The sequence below is a fragment of the Oncorhynchus masou genome, unplaced genomic scaffold (genome assembly GCF_036934945.1).
Source record: "Oncorhynchus masou masou isolate Uvic2021 unplaced genomic scaffold, UVic_Omas_1.1 unplaced_scaffold_2491, whole genome shotgun sequence".
NCBI classification, from domain to species: domain Eukaryota; kingdom Metazoa; phylum Chordata; class Actinopteri; order Salmoniformes; family Salmonidae; genus Oncorhynchus; species Oncorhynchus masou.
The window spans coordinates 53,875-64,086 of NW_027008944.1; positions in this window are offsets into that span (position 1 = coordinate 53,875).

The following is a 10,212-nucleotide window of genomic DNA, read 5'->3' on the forward strand; positions in this document are numbered from 1 at the left end:
ACAGTTGTGGCAAGTCGTCTGGGTGGTGGACCATTCTTGATACACACAAGAAACTTTGAGCGCGAAAAACCCAGCAGCATTACAGTTCTTGACACAAACCGGTGCGCTTGGCACCTACTACCATACCCCGTTCAAAGGCACTTAAATCTTTTGTCTTGCCCATCACCCTCTGCATGACACATACACAATTAATGTCTCAAGGCTTAAAAATATTTCTTCCACCCGTCTCCTCCCCTTCATCTTTAACCTGACTCCTCCCCTTCATCTTTAACCTGACTCCTCCCCTTCATCTTTAACCTGTCTCCTCCCCTTCATCTTTAACCTGACTCCTCCCCTTCATCTTTAACCCGACTCCTCCCCTTCATTTTTAACCTGACTCCTCCCCTTCATCTTTAACCTGTCTCCTCCCCTTCATCTTTAACCTGACTCCTCCCCTTCATCTTTAACCCGACTCCTCCCCTTCATTTTTAACCTGTCTCCTCCCCTTCATCTTTAACCTGACTCCTCCCCTTCAACTTTAACCTGACTCCTCCCCTTCATCTTTAACCTGACTCCTCCCCTTCATCTTTAACCTGTCTCCTCCCCTTCATCTTTAACCTGACTCCTTCCCTTCATCTTTAACCTGACTCCTCCCCTTCATCTTTAACCTGACTCCTCCCCTTCATCTTTAACCTGACTCCTCCCCTTCATCTTTAACCTGTCTCCTCCCCTTCATCTTTAACCCATCTCCTCCCCTTCATCTTTAACCCGTCTCCTCCCCTTCATCTTTAACCTGACTCCTCCCCTTCATCTTTAACCTGACTCCTCCCCTTCATCTACACTGATTGAAGTGGGTTTAACAAGTGACATCAATAAGGGATCATATCTTTCACCTGGATTCACCAGGTCAGTCTGTGTCATGGGAAAAAGCTGGTGTGCATAATGTTTTGTCCTGTGTGTTAAATGACTCACTACTGTAGTGGCTCTGGATCAGAGAGTCTGCTAAATGACTTACTACTGTAGTGGCTCTGGATCAGAGAGTCTGTTAAATTAATCACTACTGTAGTGGATCTGGATCAGAGAGTCTGTTAAATGACTCACTACTGTAGTGGCTCTGGATCAGAGAGTCTGTTAAATGACTCACTACTGTAGTGGATCTGGATCAGAGAGTCTGTTAAATGACTCACTACTGTAGTGGTTCTGGATAAGAGAGTCTGCTGAAGGACTACAATGTAAATGTAAAATAATTTGGGTGGTCTCGCTGTGAAAGTGGCTGGCCACACACCAATATACCGATCTGACAACCAAACTAGTATTTTAAATTGCAGCCAACCACAGAAAAAGTGGTTTGTTCTCTTTTCTGTGATCACATCCTCCCAAACTCAACAGCCTCCATTCCAAAACATAGATAGAAGCCTTCTACAAGTTCTCGTCTAACCAACCATGTCTAGGTGATTCCAAGATTCCGTTGAGCATAGTGGTGACCTATTTGAATCAAATGTGTCCTCTAACCAGTGATGTACACATTATTCCCAGATTCCATGTGGTTTTTTGAGCTGTGTTTGTTTTAAAAGGACGTGCAGCTTTTATCTCCTCGCTCGATTGCACGATTGATTTCAAATCATCAAATCAGGTTTTATTTCTCACATGTAGACTAACTGTCAAGGCTGTGGGCAACTGGTGAAAGGAGTCAGGCGCAGGAGAGCTGAGATGCTTGGACAAGGTATTTAATACAAGAAAAATACCATACTATGGTGCTGGAAAAATACCATACTGTGTTGCTGGAAAAATACTGGTACCACGAAATAAACGGGCGTTACAACAACACCCGGTACCAACCGTCAGATACAGCGTTAGACTACTGGAGTGGACCAGCTACCACCGACCTGAGGAGCGACACATGGAACGAGCAGTTAATACGGTAATCAGGGAGAAGCTGTAAACTGTAACAAACCTCGTCCACTCTCCTCAGGACTTTGAATGGCCCCACAAACCGCGCACCCAGCTTCCGGCAGGGCAGGTGGAGGGGCAGGTTTCGAGTCGAAAGCCAGACCTGGTCCCACGGTGCAAACACCGGGGCCTCACTGCTCTGGCTTTCTGACGCCTCACTGCACTGGCTTTCTGATGCCTCACTGCGCTGGCTTTCTGACGCCTCACGGCCTGCTGAAGGTGCACATGAGCGGCGTCCCAAGTCTCCCCCGAGCGCCTAAACCACCGCAGGAGCCTCGATCTGGCTCTGATGCCACGGTGCCAGAACCGGCTGGTACCCCAGTACGCATTGGAAAAGGGAGAGGTTGGTAGAAGAGTGGCGGATTGAGTTCTGGGCCATCTCTGCCCAGGGTATGAACGCCGCCCACTCCCCCGGCCAGTCCTGGCAATAAGACTGCAGAAACCTACCTATCCGCAGTCTGTAGGGCCGTAGGGAGACCAGGCAGAGGGAGGAGACGACAGGACTTAGAGAACCGATCCACAACGACCAGGATCGTGGTGTTGCCCTGTACAGGAGGAAGATCTGTCAGGAAGTCCACCGACAGGTGCGACCACGGCCGTTGTGGAATGGGTAAGGGTTGTAATTTCCCTCTGGGCAGGTGCCTGGGAGCCTTGCATTGGGTGCACACCGAGCAGGAGGAAACATAAACCCTCACGTCCTTAGCCAAGGTGGACCACCAGTACTTCCCACTAAGGCAACGCACCGTCCACCCAATGCCAGGATGACCAGAGGAGGGTGACGTGTGGACCCAATAGATCAACCGGTCACGGACAGCAGAGGGAACGTACAGACGCCCAGCTGGACACTGGAGAGGAGTGGGCTCTGTATGTAACGCCTGCTCAATGTCCGGGTCCACCTCCCATCCCACCGGTGCCACCAGGCAAGAAGCCGGGAGTATTGGAGTGGGATCCATGGACTGCTCCTCTGTGTCTCCTCTGTGTCTGCCTTCGCGTTCTGGGAACCTGGTCTGTAGGTGAAAACAGAACGGGTAAAGAACATGGCCCACCTTGCCTCACTGGGTTCAGTCTCCTCGCCGCCCGGATGTACTCCAGATTGCGGGGGTCCATCCAGATGGGAAAAGGGTGTTTAGCCCCCTCAAGTCAATATCTCCACACCTTCAAAGCCTTGACGACAGCCAACAACTCCAGGTGCCCCACGTCATAGTTTCGATCCGCCGGGCTGAGCTTCTTTGAAAAGAAGGCACAGGGGCGGAGCTTTGGTGGTGTACCCAAGCGCTGAGAGAGCACGGCTCCTATCCCAGCCTCGGACGCGTCCACCTCCACTATGAACGCCAAGAGGGATCAGGATGAGCCAGCAGAGCTCTCAGCTGACCACAAGCCCTGTCCGCCTCAGCCGACCACTGCAAACGCACCGGTCCCCCCTTCAGCAGTGAGGTAATGAGAGCCGCTACCTGACCAAAACCCCGGATAACCTCCGGCAAACCCTAGAAACCGCTGCACTTTCTTTACTGTTTACTTTTCTTTACTCCAGACTTCCTTAATATTAGAAATTGGGCACCAGCTGTTGTCCCCCCCTGAGCTTACCCGAAACTGCCGTTCTGTCCTGCTGATATAAAAACCAGCTAGAAGGACAGTATATTATCCATCTCCAAGAAACATAGAATATTACAGATCTTCAGGTCCCGTTAATAGGATAGTCTCGAACGGAGCTCATCCAGGTTGTTCTCCAGTGATTGATAGGGTAGTCTCGAACGGAGCTCATCCAGGTTGTTCTCCAGTGATTGATAGGGTAGTCTCTAACGGAGCTCATCCAGGTTGTTCACCAGTGATTGATAGGGTAGTCTCTAACGGAGCTCATCCAGTTTATTCTCCAGTGATTAATAGGATAGTCTCTAACGGAGCTCATCCAGTTTGTTCTCCAGTGATTGATTGGATAGTCTCTAACGGAGCTCATCCAGGTTGTTCTCCAGTGATTGATAGGATAGTCTCTAACTGAGCTCATCCAGTTTATTCTCCAGTGATTGATAGGATAGTCTCTAACGGAGCTCATCCAGTTTATTCTCCAGTGATTGTACGTTTGCTAATAGACCGAAGGGTATTTACTTGCCGACGTAGTTTCATCAGGGTTCCCCACGTCGGCCTTTCTTGCGTCATCTCTTTCTCTTCTGAGCCTCAGGTCCTGGTCCGTGGTGAGCAGTATGTCCCGCTTCTCTGTCTCGTTGAAGTAGAAAATCTTGCTGTTCTGATGTCCAGAAGCTGTTTCGACATAGGAAACAATGGCGGAAACATTATGTAGAAAAAAAAGTTAAGATCAGCTCAATAAATCACACAAAATAACAGCCTGTTGGTCAGGAGCCTATAAAACAGTAGCTGTTCATTCTAGCGCCTGTGAAGTGATAATTGATGAGTGACTGACAAAACAGTGTTGCGTTTCCACTCCATTGTGGTAACCCACATATCAAAATGCAACATTCCAAAATGTAGCTGACTGTGTTCTACAGTTGAACAGTTCTATAGTTCTACAGTTCTACAGTTCTAAAGTTCTACAGTTCTACAGTTCTACATCTCTACAGTTCTACAGTTATATAGTTCTACAGCTCTACATCTCTACAGTTTTACAATTCTACAGCTCTACATCTCTACAGCTCTACATCTCTACAGTTCTACATCTCTACAGTTCTACATCTCTACAGTTCTACAGTTATATAGTTCTACAGTTCTACATCTCTACAGTATTACAGTTCTACATCTCTACAGTTTTACATCTCTACAGTTCTACATCTCTACAGTTCTACATCTCTACAGTTTTACATCTCTACAGTTCTACATCTCTACAGTTCTACATCTCTACAGTTCTACAGTTATATAGTTCTACAGCTCTACATCTCTACAGTTTTACAGTTCTACAGCTCTACATCTCTACAGCTCTACATCTCTACAGTTCTACATCTCTACAGTTCTACATCTCTACAGTTCTACAGTTATATAGTTCTACAGTTCTACATCTCTACAGTATTACAGTTCTACATCTCTACAGCTCTACATCTCTACAGTTCTACATCTCTACAGTTCTACAGTTATATAGTTCTACAGTTCTACATCTCTACAGTTCTACATCTCTACAGTTCTACAGTTATATAGTTCTACAGTTCTACATCTCTACAGTTTTACAGTTCTACAGTTCTACATCTCTACAGTTCTACATCTCTACAGTTCTACAGTTCTACATCTCTACAGTTTTAGAGTGCTACAGCTCTACAGTTCTACATCTCTACTGTTCTACATTTCTATGTATCTACAGCTACAGTTCTACAGTTCTACATCTCTACAGTTCTACATCTCTATAGTTCTACAGTTCTACATCTCTACATCTCTACAGTTCTACATCTCTATATCTCTACAGTTCTACATCTCTATATCTCTACAGTTCTACATCTCTATATCTCTACAGTTCTACATCTCTATATCTCTACAGTTCTACATCTCTACAGTTCTACATCTCTATATCTCTACAGTTCTACATCTCTACAGTTCTACATCTCTACAGTTCTACATCTATATATCTCTACAGTTCTACAGCTCTACAGTTCTACAGTTCTACAGCTCTACAGTTCTACAGGTTCTCCTTGAACCAGTGATGTAACAATATATCCAGTTTTCATGTGGTTTTTGAGTTGTGGTAGTTTCAACAGCTTATATCCCCTCTGTAATCGCTGAGTGATTTATTACCACTTGTCCAAACAACAGGGTTTTTGATGTGTGGAGTTTATAAGATGCTTGTTTAATATGATACTATTGTTGTGTAGATAGTAAATGTTATGTTTAGGATATATATCACAAACTGTTTCTGCATATTGGTTATTTATTTGGACACTTTAAAACTGTATATTGGCATTGGCCTATTTATTTATTTAACCTTTATTTAAATAGGGAGTCACACTGAGATTAAACATCTATTTTACAAGACAGTCCTGTACTTTACAATGAAAATAAATAAACAATAATAAATAGTAATAATAAATAACATTAAAACAACATACACCTCCTGTACCAGTCAAAAGTTTGGACACACCTACTCATTCCAAAGTCTTTCTTTATTTGGACTATTTTCTACGTTGTAGAATAATTGTGAAGACATCAAAACTATGAAATAGCACATATGGAATCATGTAGTAACCAAAAAAGTTTTAAACAAATATATATTTTATATTTGAGATTCTTAAAAGTAGTCACCCTTTGCCTTGATGACAGCTTTGCACACTCTTGGCATGCGAACCACAACGATACATAAATACAATACTGTAAAATACAATACACAATTACAACACAGGTGGGAGATGTATGATTGCCATGAGTGTACCGTCCTCAGTCAGGCCATGGATGACACATGCAATGCAATGCCAGGCTTGGATTCGCCACAAGGTTTTCCCCCAGGTGCATTAGTTTATTATTTTATTTCCCCTTTATTTAACCAGGTAGGCTAGTAGAGAACACCTTTATTTAACCAGGTAGGCCAGTTGAGAACACCTTTATTTAACCAGGTAGGCTAGTAGAGAACACCTTTATTTAACCAGGTAGGCTAGTAGAGAACACCTTTATTTAACCAGGTAGGCCAGTTGAGATCACCTTTATTTAACCAGGTAGGCCAGTTGAGAACACCTTTATTTAACCAGGTAGGCTAGTAGAGAACACCTTTATTTAACCAGGTAGGCCAGTTGAGAACACCTTTATTTAACCAGGTAGGCTAGTAGAGAACACCTTTATTTAACCAGGTAGGCCAGTTGAGAACACCTTTATTTAACCAGGTAGGCCAGTTGGGAACACCTTTATTTCACCAGGTAGGCCAGTTGAGAACACCTTTATTTAACCAGGTAGGCCAGTTGAGAACACCTTTATTTAACCAGGTAGGCCAGTTGAGAACACATTTATTTAACCAGGTAGGCCAGTTGAGAACACCTTTATTTAACCAGGTAGGCCAGTTGAGAACACCTTTATTTAACCAGGTAGGCCAGTTGAGAACACCTTTATTTAACCAGGTTGGCCAGTTGAGAATACCTTTATTTAACCAGGTAGGCCAGTTGAGAACACCTTTATTTAACCAGGTAGGCTAGTAGAGAACACCTTTATTTAACCAGGTAGGCCAGTAGAGAACACCTTTATTTAACCAGGTAGGTCAGTTGAGAACACCTTTATTTAACCAGGTAGGCCAGTTGAGAACACCTTTATTTAACCAGGTAGGCCAGTTGAGAACACCTTTATTTAACCAGGTAGGCTAGTAGAGAACACCTTTATTTAACCAGGTTGGCCAGTTGAGATCACCTTTATTTAACCAGGTAGGCCAGTTGAGAACACCTTTATTTAACCAGGTAGGCCAGTTGAGAACACCTTTATTTAACCAGGTAGGCCAGTTGAGAACACCTTTATTTAACCAGGTAGGTCAGTTGAGAACACCTTTATTTAACCAGGTTGGCCAGTTGAGAACACCTTTATTTAACCAGGTAGGCCAGTTGAGAACACCTTTATTTAACCAGGTAGGCCAGTAGAGAACACCTTTATTTAACCAGGTAGGCCAGTTGAGAACACCTTTATTTAACCAGGTAGGCCAGTTGAGAACACCTTTATTTAACCAGGTAGGCCAGTTGAGAACACCTTTATTTAACCAGGTAGGCCAGTTGAGAACACCTTTATTTAACCAGGTAGGCCAGTTGAGAACACCTTTATTTAACCAGGTAGGCCAGTTGAGAACACCTTTATTTAACCAGGTAGGCCAGTTGAGAACACCTTTATTTAACCAGGTAGGCCAGTTGAGAACACCTTTATTTAACCAGGTAGGCTAGTAGAGAACACCTTTATTTAACCAGGTTGGCCAGTTGAGATCACCTTTATTTAACCAGGTAGGCCAGTTGAGAACACCTTTATTTAACCAGGTAGGCTAGTAGAGAACACCTTTATTTAACCAGGTAGGCCAGTTGAGAACACCTTTATTTAACCAGGTAGGCTAGTAGAGAACACCTTTATTTAACCAGGTAGGCCAGTTGAGAACACCTTTATTTAACCAGGTAGGCTAGTAGAGAACACCTTTATTTAACCAGGTAGGCTAGTAGAGAACACCTTTATTTAACCAGGTAGGCCAGTTGAGATCACCTTTATTTAACCAGGTAGGCCAGTTGAGAACACCTTTATTTAACCAGGTAGGCTAGTAGAGAACACCTTTATTTAACCAGGTAGGCCAGTTGAGAACACCTTTATTTAACCAGGTAGGCTAGTAGAGAACACCTTTATTTAACCAGGTAGGCCAGTTGAGAACACCTTTATTTAACCAGGTAGGCCAGTTGAGAACACCTTTATTTCACCAGGTAGGCCAGTTGAGAACACCTTTATTTAACCAGGTAGGCCAGTTGAGAACACCTTTATTTAACCAGGTAGGCCAGTTGAGAACACATTTATTTAACCAGGTAGGCCAGTTGAGAACACCTTTATTTAACCAGGTAGGCCAGTTGAGAACACCTTTATTTAACCAGGTAGGCCAGTTGAGAACACCTTTATTTAACCAGGTAGGCTAGTAGAGAACACCTTTATTTAACCAGGTAGGCCAGTTGAGAACACCTTTATTTAACCAGGTAGGCTAGTAGAGAACACCTTTATTTAACCAGGTAGGCCAGTTGAGAACACCTTTATTTAACCAGGTAGGCTAGTAGAGAACACCTTTATTTAACCAGGTAGGCTAGTAGAGAACACCTTTATTTAACCAGGTAGGCCAGTTGAGATCACCTTTATTTAACCAGGTAGGCCAGTTGAGAACACCTTTATTTAACCAGGTAGGCTAGTAGAGAACACCTTTATTTAACCAGGTAGGCCAGTTGAGAACACCTTTATTTAACCAGGTAGGCTAGTAGAGAACACCTTTATTTAACCAGGTAGGCCAGTTGAGAACACCTTTATTTAACCAGGTAGGCCAGTTGAGAACACCTTTATTTCACCAGGTAGGCCAGTTGAGAACACCTTTATTTAACCAGGTAGGCCAGTTGAGAACACCTTTATTTAACCAGGTAGGCCAGTTGAGAACACATTTATTTAACCAGGTAGGCCAGTTGAGAACACCTTTATTTAACCAGGTAGGCCAGTTGAGAACACCTTTATTTAACCAGGTAGGCCAGTTGAGAACACCTTTATTTAACCAGGTTGGCCAGTTGAGAACACCTTTATTTAACCAGGTAGGCCAGTTGAGAACACCTTTATTTAACCAGGTAGGCTAGTAGAGAACACCTTTATTTAACCAGGTAGGCCAGTAGAGAACACCTTTATTTAACCAGGTAGGTCAGTTGAGAACACCTTTATTTAACCAGGTAGGCCAGTTGAGAACACCTTTATTTAACCAGGTAGGCCAGTTGAGAACACCTTTATTTAACCAGGTAGGCTAGTAGAGAACACCTTTATTTAACCAGGTTGGCCAGTTGAGATCACCTTTATTTAACCAGGTAGGCCAGTTGAGAACACCTTTATTTAACCAGGTAGGCCAGTTGAGAACACCTTTATTTAACCAGGTAGGCCAGTTGAGAACACCTTTATTTAACCAGGTAGGTCAGTTGAGAACACCTTTATTTAACCAGGTTGGCCAGTTGAGAACACCTTTATTTAACCAGGTAGGCCAGTTGAGAACACCTTTATTTAACCAGGTAGGCCAGTAGAGAACACCTTTATTTAACCAGGTAGGCCAGTTGAGAACACCTTTATTTAACCAGGTAGGCCAGTTGAGAACACCTTTATTTAACCAGGTAGGCCAGTTGAGAACACCTTTATTTAACCAGGTAGGCCAGTTGAGAACACCTTTATTTAACCAGGTAGGCCAGTTGAGAACACATTTATTTAACCAGGTAGGCCAGTTGAGAACACCTTTATTTAACCAGGTAGGCCAGTTGAGAACACCTTTATTTAACCAGGTAGGCCAGTTGAGAACACCTTTATTTAACCAGGTAGGCCAGTTGAGAACACCTTTATTTAACCAGGTAGGCCAGTTGAGAACACCTTTATTTAACCAGGTAGGTCAGTTGAGAACACCTTTATTTAACCAGGTAGGCCAGTTGAGAACACCTTTATTTAACCAGGTTGGCCAGTTGAGAACACCTTTATTTAACCAGGTAGGTCAGTTGAGAACACCTTTATTTAACCAGGTTGGCCAGTTGAGAACACCTTTATTTAACCAGGTAGGTCAGTTGAGAACACCTTTATTTAACCAGGTAGGCCAGTTGAGAACACCTTTATTTAACCAGGTAGGTCAGTTGA